This window comes from Euphorbia lathyris, chromosome 6 (assembly GCF_963576675.1).
Source record: "Euphorbia lathyris chromosome 6, ddEupLath1.1, whole genome shotgun sequence".
NCBI classification, from domain to species: Eukaryota; Viridiplantae; Streptophyta; class Magnoliopsida; order Malpighiales; family Euphorbiaceae; genus Euphorbia; species Euphorbia lathyris.
The window spans coordinates 54,023,623-54,036,098 of NC_088915.1; the positions used below are offsets into that span (position 1 = coordinate 54,023,623).

The following is a 12,476-nucleotide window of genomic DNA, read 5'->3' on the forward strand; positions in this document are numbered from 1 at the left end:
TATACAAGAGACTGCAGTAACAGTTACCATTCAAGAACCTATGCCATGAAAAAAACATTTCATTTATTCAACAAAAGAGATGTAGATTCCTGATGTCCAAATGCAACAAAGATAATTTAACAATGGATGGCAAGGGAAACAATGTTTTAGGCTTCCATAACAGCAGCATTAACTAATTAAACATTGTAAAAGCAAAATCGCAACATAGCCTTCACAATTTGCATACCGATCTAAGAACATAAAAAATAAGAATTAAGACTATGTACAAGGAACTCAGTCCCCTAGATGTTCTTAAAAGACTTGTGATCATTTCTGCAAATCATTACAGGTTTGTATGACCCATCACAGTTCTGTCAATATTTTATCTGAATTTGAAAAGAAAATGAAAAATAAAATAAAAATATAAATGTAAATGTAATTTCCCTGATGGAGAAGGGGAAAAAATGAGAAATTTTTTATGACTTAAAAGTGATCTCTTCTAATGTAACATGTAATTCTTTGTTAAAGCATGACCTAACTCCTGCAAATAGCATTACTAGTAGATACCATTGTTAATATTACGGAATATAGAACATGTAAATAAACATTACTAGTAGATACCATTGTTAATGAGTTGTGAAAGCTCTGGTTTCAGCACAAGCGCGCAGCCCCCAACCCCAAGCTTAGCGATCTGCAGATGTATCCAGTCTAGTGCTGTTGTTTTAGAGCATCTCCAGTGGTCTTAATAAAGGACTAACTTGCAAATAAAATAACTATCAAAAGAGTATCCAACCATTAGAAGAAAGCAAAAGAGTTGTATTCAATTTTGGAGGGTGTACAAATTTAGATACTAACCTCTTTGTTGTTTCAGTGGGCCCATTTCTTCCTAAGTAAGAAAAATATCCTTTGTTTCATTTTTTTTAAAACTGCAATATTATTTTCTATTTTTAATACATAATTTACTCTTTGTTTTATTTGTTTTAATATATCAATTTTTTTGAAAAAAATTAAATTCACCCATTTTATAAGCATTTTACGCTTTTTTTTTTTTTTTTTTGGTAGAAAAGGAAAAGAAAAATGAATAACAACAAACTACCCAGGAATTAGCCTAGGGAAGCTAACCTCAATCCTATCTTCTAAGAGAAGATGAGAGATGAAACTAGGGGAAACAGGAAGGGTAGTAACGCCTAACGTCCCTTCATGGCCCGCCGCCGCCAAGCGATCAGCAACACGATTCTGCTCTCTAAAAATGTGTCTGAACTCTACGAACTCAAAGGAGGAGCAAAGCCTTATAATAGCTTTGATGAGGTTGCGACTGTTAAGACCCATAGAATGATTCTCAGAAATCATTTTGATTGCTTCCAAATTATCAGACTCCACAGAGAGCCTCTTAACACCCAGCCTTTTAGCAAGATTGATTCCAGTAAGAATAGCCCAGAGCTCCGCAGAAAAGGAAGAACCCAACCCTAAATTCTGGGAGAACCCAGAAAGCCAGACGCCCCCTACATCTCTAAGCACACCTCCAGCCGCAATCTTACCGTTACTGAGGCAGGAACCATCAGTATTCAGCTTCACAACCCCCTCTCTTGGCCTGCTCCATCCCACGAGATGGACATCACAACACTGAGAGGCTCTGGCAAGGGACTCTCCTTTGAAACTATCGATAATAGAGAAAAGTTTTTTCGAGAAGAAATCAGCTAAGTTTGTCATAAAAACAGTTTTATCTCCAAAAATCTCCTCGTTTCTCCATTTCCAAACTTGGTGACAGATAATAGCAAAGAAAATGTCACCATGCTCCATGTATGGAAGCAACTTTCCTCTAACACCATCAGAGAACCAGTCGACCTCAGAATGTGCCATGAAGGAAGAGAAAATATGGTGTGGGAGAATTTTCCTCCAAACCTCTTTACTATTAGAGCAATCTCTAAGAGCATGGCACAAAGTCTCAACATGGCCTCTGCATCTACTGCAAGCTCGAGAATCAGCCAAGTGCCTTCTGTGCCTATCCGAATTAGTAAGAAGCCTGTCCTTAACGCCCAGCCACAGGAAACTCCTAATACGGAAAGGAACTTTAAGGGTCCAAATCGACTTCCACACATCCGAGGGAGGATCAGATCTAAAGAGAGAGAAAGCTTCAAAGGCCGATTTGCAAGAATAAACTCCATTGTTAGTCAGCGCCCAACAGTGCCTATCCAAGTCTTCCTCTTGATTACTCACCTTCACTCCCCGCATTCTAAGGAGAGTCTCAAGGCTAAAGAAAGTATCAAACTTTGACCAGATCCAGTCCCCTTCCGAGTCAACCACATCGGCAATCCTCCAGTTGCGTATATCACTAGGCGGGGCAGAACACACCTCAATTAACGGTTTATCCCCAATCCAGTTATCAAACCAGAAACTAATGGACTTACCATTCCCCACCTCCAGGCCAACTCCCGAGCAGAACTCATCAAACACAGCACTAAGTCCTTTCCAGAGGAAGGAACAATTAGCAACTCTCTCTTTCGGGCCCCCGAAGATTTTGTCTTTCCGATACTTACCACAAAGGAGGCGAACCCAAAGAGAGGAGGGGTTTTGCCACATACGCCAAAGGAGTTTCATTAATAAAACTTTATTATTGTCCTTTGCTTTCCTAATACCCAGACCCCCAGAATCTTTAGGCTGGCAAACCTCACTCCAAGGCACAAGATGGATCTTCCTGCCCTCCGCAGCTTCCCCCCACAGGAACCTACGGTTAATCTTGTCAAGATCATTAAGCACAGGATCCGGAAGCTTACAAGCCTGCATGATGTGATTGGGAGCAGCACAATTAACAGATTGAATTAATGTGAGGCGGCCAGCGAGAGACAGAGTCTTGGCTTTCCAAGTGGCACACTTCGAATTAGCTTTATCCAAAGTCTCTTTGAAGGAGCCTTTAGACACACGCTCACTATGGAGGGGAACGCCCAGATACTTCCCAAGAGAATCAGTAAGAGGAATACCTGAGAGATCACTTAATCTCTTACAGACTCTCTGATTCATATTCTTAGAGCACATCATCCTAGATTTCTGGATATTAAGCTTCTGCCCAGAGGCCGAACAAAAACAATCCAGAATATCCATATTAAGCATTTTACGCTTTAATACAATTATATTATTATTTTTAATAAAAGTTATTTTTTAATTCAATAATTACCATAAAAAATATTATTGAATAACTTAATATAGTAAATATTAATAATAAAAAAATTAGATTATAGTAAAAAAAATAAAATGTTATGATTTATGGGACCCATTTAAATAAAATGAAAGTATTTAACCATTAGAGATGATTTGTTAGGAGAGTGTTTTAATTTGGAGGGTGTTTTATAATAGTGTAAATTGATGAGGTGGCAATGGTTGGGGTATCCAGCCATTAGGGTTGCTCTTAGAGGCCAGTGCTGTTTTTAAACCCTAGTAATTTTGTTTGCAGTATTTTCCTTTATACCCCTGTATTTTGATTCTTATTACACAAGAGTTTGTAGTATGAGCTCTCTTTTATGGCTGCCTTCTTTTATTTTATTTTATTTTTCTTTTTTTTTGTGTGTTTTTTTTATCATTTCTTTCTTCTTTGCTAGCTTTATTTTGATTTTGATGATAATGTCATTTTTTCCTTTAAAGAAGTTCAGTTTTTTTAATGAATACTTAATTTTTATATTTCAAAATTTTACCAAAAGAAAAAATAATGATGTAAATACAAGCAAGATTACGAATCAAATTTATTGACTCTAATTCTCTAAGGATCCGTTTGGTATGCCGTAATGCAATGTAATGTAATGAAGGTCGTAATGTAATCAAAGTTGTAATGTAATGGAATGGAATAGTGATTCTATTACCATGTTTGGTTGATAATTATGATGTAATGTAATAACCATTACAATACTTGTATTTTCCTAATTAAATGCAATCATAAAATTTTATTTACATAATTAAAATCAACGAAAAGTGTGAAAAATCGAATCGAAATCAAATACAAAATTAGTATATAGTTTTGCGCTTTTTCATATTTTTTTTACATTTTTCTCGTTTTTTTAATTTCCATTTTCAACATTTTTCATCGTTTTTCTATTTTCTCATGTTTCCGGTTTTTCATTGTTTTTTTTTTCATTTTTCGCATTTTTTCGGTTTTTCTTTTTTTTTTTCATTTTTCTCGTTTTCAATTTTCATGTTTTTCTACTTGTTGCGTTTTTTACAAGAATGAGAGGTGAGATTGAGAGGTGAGATTTGAGTAATGAGAGGTTAAATGACAATGTAATGAGAATTCAAGACATTTTTCTATGTAATAGGGATTACAAGATTTCTTCAAAAAAAATTGACTCAAGGTTTTCTCATTCCATTACAATGAAATTGTAATATGCAACCAAACATGTTAATGTAATGACCATTCCATTACGAAAGTCATTACATCTTACCAAACGGCACCTAATGGTTTCTTCTGTTGCATAACTAGTAAATTTTCATAAAAATGTGATTTCTTTTCTTTATAGGTTAACATTTTGGAATTAAGGATCATTAAAACAACAAAATGTAATTACAATGTCAATTTTATATTTGAAAAAAAAGAACTATGTGACCCAACATTAATGCACCCATAGGGCTATAAATGAGCCGAATGCTCAATGTTCGACTCGATAAAAGCAATATCATGTTCAACTTAATTTATAAACAAGCAAGATTGAACACGACAAAACTCAATTCAAAAGCTCGCGATCAAGCTCGAACATAAATCCATGAACAAGATCAATTATAATGTTCATGAACAAGTTGATTCTATTATTTTTTTAATAATAAAATTAAAAAAAGGAAGAAATGTAAAGCAATGTAATTTTGTAGATTTCAAAACTATGTAATTTTATGTTAATGAAATTTCAAATCAATGAACATAGTTAATGAGTTGTTCATAAACAAAATTCATAAACTGAATTAACAAGCTTGTTCATGGGCTTTGCATGAACTAAATCAACGAACAACTCACAAGCAAAGCTCGTTAACAGCTCATGAATAGTTCACAAACATAATGTTCAACTCGAGCTCATCGATTTTCTGATAAGCCAAACCTGAACAGACCAAAGCTCTGAACTCCATGTAAATAGCTAAATAATTATTTTGAATTATTTGATTTTTCAACAAAGAAGTATAAAGCTTGTGAGGATAAAGAATAGCTTGCCAAATTCTAATGAGTCCACCTAACCCAACCCAAAAACTTTCATGTCAACATCACGTTAACCTATTCGGGTTAGTATCGATTTCGTATCATGTTTTTGAGTAACAAGTAATTTTACTATGCACATATATTAACGGTAACTTTTAAAAATGTAGGAGCATTTGGTACAATTTTTAAATATTTTTATATCATTTTTGGATTAATATGTTAAAAGAGCAATCATCTAAAAGTTCTGTTAATGTCATGTTGGGGGATCATGTAACATGTTTATAACAATGTAGGAGATTCTAGTAACATTTGAAAGTAATAATTGCAATTTTATTACCTTTATTAATAAAGGTGGAACTATAAAAACATGAAAGAATATAACAATAATTTTAAATATTCGTGTCATTTTTGGGTTAGCATGTCAAACCTAACTCAACCCAAAAATTTCTGTGTTTGATCCAAAAATGACACATTACCTATTAAGCTATTCCCGAACACTAAAATTGTGCATCGTGTAATCAGGCCGTGTGTATTTTTGCCACCTCTAATCATGTGTAGTATGCAGATAATGATAAGTCCATGACAACCTATTTTGACACCACTACAAACAGCAGATGTATAAAAACAGTTTTTAGCCAAGGCAACCCTTAATTGGATGATGTGAGACATGCTTGCATCCTTGGCATTGAAGCCTCAGAACAATCTTCTTCGTGGTTTTGGCCTGCACAAAATTATAGACAGATTTAAGGTAAGGGATGCTACCCCCAATAGATAATAATGGCTTAGATGGATGCCTGAGAAGTTAACTTCAACTATTCTGTGCTGTAAAATTCAATAATGACCATGGAACTCGAAGACTTGGATTACGAAAGACAGAAGGCGCTCGATTGCATGATGATTCAGAAAAAGAAAGTGGAAGACGTATACAACAAGAAAGTAAAAAAGAAAAACTTTCGAGAAGGCGAGCTAGTATGGAAGCTAATTCTACCAATCGGGACAAAGGATCGTGAGCTTGGGAAATGGTCGCCCAATTGGGAAGGACCGTTTCAAATCCACAAGGTGCTTCACGGGAACGCGTATTGGTTGAAGAGCTTGGACGGAGAACCACATAGGAGGTACATTAATGGTAAATATTTAAAGAAATATTTTCAAAATATGTGGGACGTAATTGACGTAGGAACTGATAATAAATAAATCATCTCAATTTTCAAAAATAAATTACCTATGCTTGTTTTTCCATTTTCTTTATGCTTTTGCTTGTATTCTATGCATTGTAGATTATTTCGCATATACTATATGTTTGGGGTGTAAAAATAGATAAATTAGTTAGTGATTATTTTAAATTAGTTCATTAAATAATTTCCAAATTTTTGCTATAAAAAAAATTAGTAGGTCTTGGCGAGACCTACCAAAAAAAAACATGTATCTCCATGCTCTCGGTTTCTAGGTCTAAGTACATTCATAAAGCACGTTTGGAGGGCAGTCATGTATAAATCATTTTTATCTCGTGTATTCTCTAACCTTGAACAATTCATGCATTGCAAAAATGCCTTATGAGGCTGCTACTTTATTTCTAAAAATTGTATCAATGAAAGAATAAGTGTACGTAGTCACGAGCTCAAAAAAAGGGGGCTCCAAATAAAAAAAAGGAGAAAATATAGGCGATCTGTGAATGTACCTCACAGAAATAAATAGAAATCAGGCTTCGGATATTGGGCCCAAGACTCACAAAGCTTAAGGACAGCCTTCTTGTGTTGCTCACTTTGTCGGTGCCATCCCAACATCTTATCATAGTGATTGGCCAATCGATCTTTCTCACGGCCCAACTCTTCTTCCACCCGAGGAAAACAAGCTCTAAAGCCGGAACTGGCTCTAACCATTTATTCTTTAGACGCTCGAGCTTCAGCCACTTCCTTCTCCAATGCCACAAGACGCTCCTCTACAGCTGCAATTTTGGCTAATCGTTGCCTATCCGCTTCCTCAGCATCAACCAAAGTATTGAACTTCTTGATATAGGCCTCAAGTTCTGCCATGTTTGATCTACCTCGAGCTGCAAGACCCACTGCCACGTTTTTCTCAGTAACATAGGACTGATAGCAAAACAGTACGTGGTTCTTGGCAGATTCCAATGGCCCAGTCTTGAAAGGATAAGCACACGCACCCATCATGAGGTCAAAATCAATCATTGCTCTTTCAATACGGGTGGGAGTCCAAAAGTCAAGAGGAGGGCGACAAGCTTACCAAGATTGGCACGAGCATCACTCAACGAGTCATCATTAGGCAAGGATGAATCAGCTGCAATAGTAGACGATCCTTTCAAAAAGACAAATCCAAGCCGGCAAAAGGATTATCAACCTTAAGACCGACATGAACCAACAAAGGACGCACAAGAGCTGATTCCTGTCATATTTGAATAAAAATAACAATTCAATCAATCAATCTGACTAAAGCATCTTAAGCATGGTTCATAAATAACAAATTAGCAAAATCATACAAACCTGAGACAATGGCGCAATAATCATCCGGTTTAGAGAAGATGCAGAAGGAAGATGGGCTCGTGCCGGAAGTTGCAATGGAGTCATACCCACCTCAGTCGAGCCAGCATCAAGGGACAAGGTTCCAATCGAGGAAGTAACGTTCCAGCGTGCCCCTAGTTGATCCAGCTTATCATCCTCAAAACCAAAATATAGGTCTTCATCAGAGTCCTCTTCCTCTCTTTGTCTCACGTAAGGCCCTGCAGCAGTAGCCACCAGCTTTCCCTCATCCAGCATAACTACCTTTCCTTTACCCTTTTCATTTGCATCAAGCACATTCGGGGCTTGAATGTGATAAAAAAAGAATTTAAAAAAAAATAATAAAATAAAAAAATAAAGCAAAAGAGCTTACCAACATGTGGGATACAATGCTGAAAAATGGTCTCCCACCAAGCATCGAATGAAAGTTGATCCGACCTAAGCAGAAGTGGTGCCTGATCATATCCCGCATCCAGAACCGCAGCGGCTATGTCTTCATCACTAACCCCACACTACTGAGAAGAGGTAGGAAATGGGAGTTGCCCTAGGATAGATTGGAAAAAGCCTAATTGGCATGTCCAAAGACAATGTGCATATAAGGTCAGACCAGGGTCTAATGATCGAGAGGTTCTGGTTCAGTTCACCCCGTGGTGTAACCGATGTGTTGCACATACTGTCATCCACCATTCAGCATCTTCATGGGGGGCAGTAGACAAGTAAGAGAAGGCCCAAGACGGTAGACACGAGCTATCTTTTTCCCAAAAAAGAAACAACTTGTTATGAGTAGATGGCACTAAAGTACGAAGAAACCTCATAACCACACTAACAGCCAAACTCGAAGAACTATAGCAAAGGTCTACACCAAGATGGCCCGAGGTCCCCATTGATGAATTAGTGGCCAAATGAGGAAAGTAGATGAAAAGCCACAGCTGCAACAACCACAAACCACCCCGAGGCTTTATGAATGGTTTGTCCTCAACAGTAAGAGCTAGACGGTGGAATGTTGAGGCTAACAATATGGTGCCAAGAGCTAAACGGTGCCCCGAAGCCAAAGCCTTAGCAATAATTAATATTTCTGTAGTAGGTTTGAGGCCCAACGGTTCAAAATGTAATTGCTAAGCATCATCCACAAGAAATGCACATGATCCTCATCATCCAGCTCTCTCTTGTCTAATTTTTTCTTAATCATTTGGGCATATGTCCCTGCCTCTTTGGATAAAATAGCCTTCACTTCAAGGAATGCATCTGTCTCAATACAGCTTGGGACTTCCTCTCCAATAATAGGCAACCCTGTTAAAGCAACCACATCACGTAAAGTGATAGACATGGGGCCCAATGGGAGAATCAACGAGTTACAAACCGGTGACCAATAATTCAACACCTCTTCAAGTACATTCACACAAGGAGTAATTTCACAACGAGTCAAACGAACAAAATCCCTAATGCTAACCCGGTCCCAAACACCCGCATATCTCGGCTCTAAATGATCTATAAGGTCATTCCATCCAGTGTAACAACGAGGGAATATCAGCCCTCTCTTATTCGTAGGGAACTGATAAGTTTCCCTATGAAGGGCCAATTCAGTAGCACTACTCAAGGGATAAGGAGGCAATGGGGAGTTATTCACAGCAACAGGACTAATAGTAAAGACACTATCCTGAAATTGAATTATAGACACAATCAATTAAAGCCTATGAATGCTACCTTCAAATACATGATCAGGAAATTACAAATTCATTGAAAATTACCTCCTGCAAGCCAAGAGTTATACCCAGGCGAGAATCAGCGCGAATGGTGGCAGACTATGAACAGGTAGTTGTGACAGACAGATACAAAATTTCAGCAATAAAATTTCACCCACATGTGGTAATTCTAAAACTCTTATATTGAATTCCAATTTAATTTATCAGTTTTTCAATAAACATAATTCTACATACGGTAAAAATAACACAAAAGCAAAAAAAAAATCAACAAAGAAAGAAAATAGAGAAGAAAAGATAGTTTGCATACCCATAATTGAAAGATTGAGAGCTTGATTCTGAATATTTGTTGAGCTTTGAGAAAAGAAAATGACAGAAAAAAAGCGTAAAAAAGGAAGAAGAAGTGCAGTTGATCAAGGTTGAGAGTTTTAAAGGATTCAAATTCTAAAAATCCCGTAGGATTCTTTCTCTATTATCTTGATTAATAATAATAATAATAATAATATTTAATAAAAAAAAGTTTATGCATAAATTTTATTTTTGCTATTTCATTTATGCACAACAGAAGGGGACAATTGTTGGCCCAATAATAATTTTATTTATTTATTCATGTAAATATGTAAATAGACTATATAGTTAATTTTAATGTAAATTTTTAAATTATACAAAACAAAATAAAATGGATTAATAAAAAATAATAAAATAATAAATAATAAATAATAATAAAAAGTTAGGCCTCGACGAGACCTATGGAGGTCTCGGCGAGACCTACCCCTGGAATAAATTTCCAGGGCTTCGTTCGTCCCATCCGGTTTCACCGACGCGCACCGAACCGCACCCAAAGTTGACCCACGAAACTTAACCCTTCCTCACACCTATGACCACATTAAATCTCTACCTAACCTTAATTTAGCTAAGTGATATGGCATGTTAGTTGGTGAAAGTTGGAAGAGGTTGAGGGAAGTTAGAATTTGGTTGATGGAAGTTTAATTAGTTGATGAGGTGTCATTTTATGGTAAAATTCCGAGAGAAATATAAAGAAAGGGGTGAAAAAATGACACTAATTGCCCTTTTAAAAAACTATAAATAGACCCTCTCACATTCAACTCAAAACACACACTCAACACAACCAAATCCCCTCCTAAGGTGTCTCTCTCAATGCTCTATGTAAGTTCTTAATTTTTTTTTTCCTTTGTTCTTCATTTGGTTTTAGCTTTAATTCCTTTTTTAGCTTTTCTTAGCTTTAATTCAAGTTTTAGTAGTTCTTTTTCCAAGTTTTTCCAATCCAACTTAGCCTTCCTAAGCCCTTAGTTTGTTCAATCCCTAGTTAGAATTCTATTTCTGAATTAATTTTTCAGATTCGTCCAATTACTTTCGGAGCCCGATTACATCCATTTAGATTTATTTTTTGCTTCCAACCCTTTCAATAAAGTTGTTCCTGACGTCCTGAAGTTCAATCTAGTATATTTATTTTCCAATTCCGTGCTTAGAAAATATAGTTACAAGCCAATCTTTATAGCCCAAATTCTTTTAGCTAGTCTATTCTCAGAATTTCCCAGATTCGTCCAGTTGTTTTCAAAACTCAATTTCGTCCATTTAGAGTCCGTTTTAGCCTTCGATCCCTTATAGAAGTTTGTTCCTGACCTCCCGAAGTTAAATTTAACCTGTTTACTCGTCTAATTCTGGGTTCTTAAGCACTTAATCGATCCCACCGAAATCAAGAGTTAAATCTGCCCCATTTGCCTACCACACGTTTTGATATTGCCAATATCGTATTCCATATGGGCCTAACCGACCGTGGTGCATCCGAGGATTTCAAGCCAAGATCAAAGTTCAACGTCCAACCGGGATAGCTATTGTGGCTCCGAGTTTGTTGTTGAATTTCAATTTTATTTTAATTGCATTTTAATTCTTTGTATTGATTTGTTTTTTCCAATTCAATTGATTGTCTATATGTTTAGTATAAAATTTTTTGAATTGTAATTCAATTTCAATTTCATTCTTTTTGAACATATGTATTCAAACCTTGATCAAATCAATAAAATACCAATTTTTTCACCAAATCTCGTGTCAATTTCACACCTTTAATTTCTTTATTTTACCCGTCTTCAATTTATACGCTTAGCTTAAATCAAAATAATTAATCTAGCAAAGTTTTTATAACAGCGCTAGAGACCGAAGAGGAACTTTTTCAATCCTTACGTCCCTCGCCAATCGCTTCGATTATAATTCATGTTTTCGGTGCACAATATCACAAACTTAACCGTCTTTAATAATTGAGAAATAATTTCTCTGGCACGCCCGCACCCTAACCACACGTGACAAGGTTGAAAATTAGCATATTCGCAAAATATCGCTAACAGTAACTAAACAAATAAATTAATTGCTAATTTTGCAAATTGTAAAAATAAAGCAATATGTGCAAAAACAAACAAATATTAACAAGTGACCGGGGATTGATCGTTGGCATCATTTGAGAGCTCGTGAATGAAGGCTTGAAGATCGTTGGACTTTCTGATGATCATTAGAGGTTATATAGAGTCATTTTGAGTGAAATAAAAGCTGGAATCTAAAATCATATGACAAGAAAGAGACTAAAATTGAGTTTAAGGAAAATGATTGATCGTGGAGGTTGGAATAAATTCAAGAAAAGGGCTGTTAAGAACATTTGTTTGATGAAATTAAATTCAATTGAAATCGAATAAATAATAAAAGTTTGGTTATGAGAAAATTGATAGTTTAGAATCAATGAATAGATTGCAAATATGATTCAGAAAACGTTTGTAAACATAAAACATCACAAAAATGAGATTTTAAGTGTTTCGGTTTGTAAGTCGAAGCTTGAAGCTAAGGTTGAGGATGACAATGACAAAAATTAATCTAAATCAATGATTAAGAATTGTATGCTAGGCTTAAACTAAAGAGTTTGAATGATCAAGTAGGAATTATATCGACTGGAATTGGAGAAACAATTATCGAAAGGTATGAAATTAACAAAACTTTTGAGGTGAAATTTAAAATTGAAAGTCGAATGAGATAAACTTGAACCTGGAAATAAAGACAATAGACTCAAAATTGACGAGAAAAGCAATGAGTTTTCCGAGTTTAATTATTGAT

General features: G+C 35.8%; 1 non-coding gene and 1 pseudogene across 1 annotated transcript; both read right to left on the reverse strand.

The window, feature by feature from the left end:
• Positions 1–77: 77 nt before the first annotated feature.
• LOC136234536 (small nucleolar RNA snoR136) lies at positions 78–212 on the reverse strand (annotated as a pseudogene).
• A 55-nt stretch (positions 213–267) lies between these two features.
• LOC136234329 (small nucleolar RNA SNORD25) lies at positions 268–353 on the reverse strand. The gene has a single exon (XR_010691218.1). It is a non-coding gene; the product is annotated as a small nucleolar RNA SNORD25 (small nucleolar RNA).
• Between the last annotated feature and the right edge of the window lie 12,123 nt (positions 354–12,476).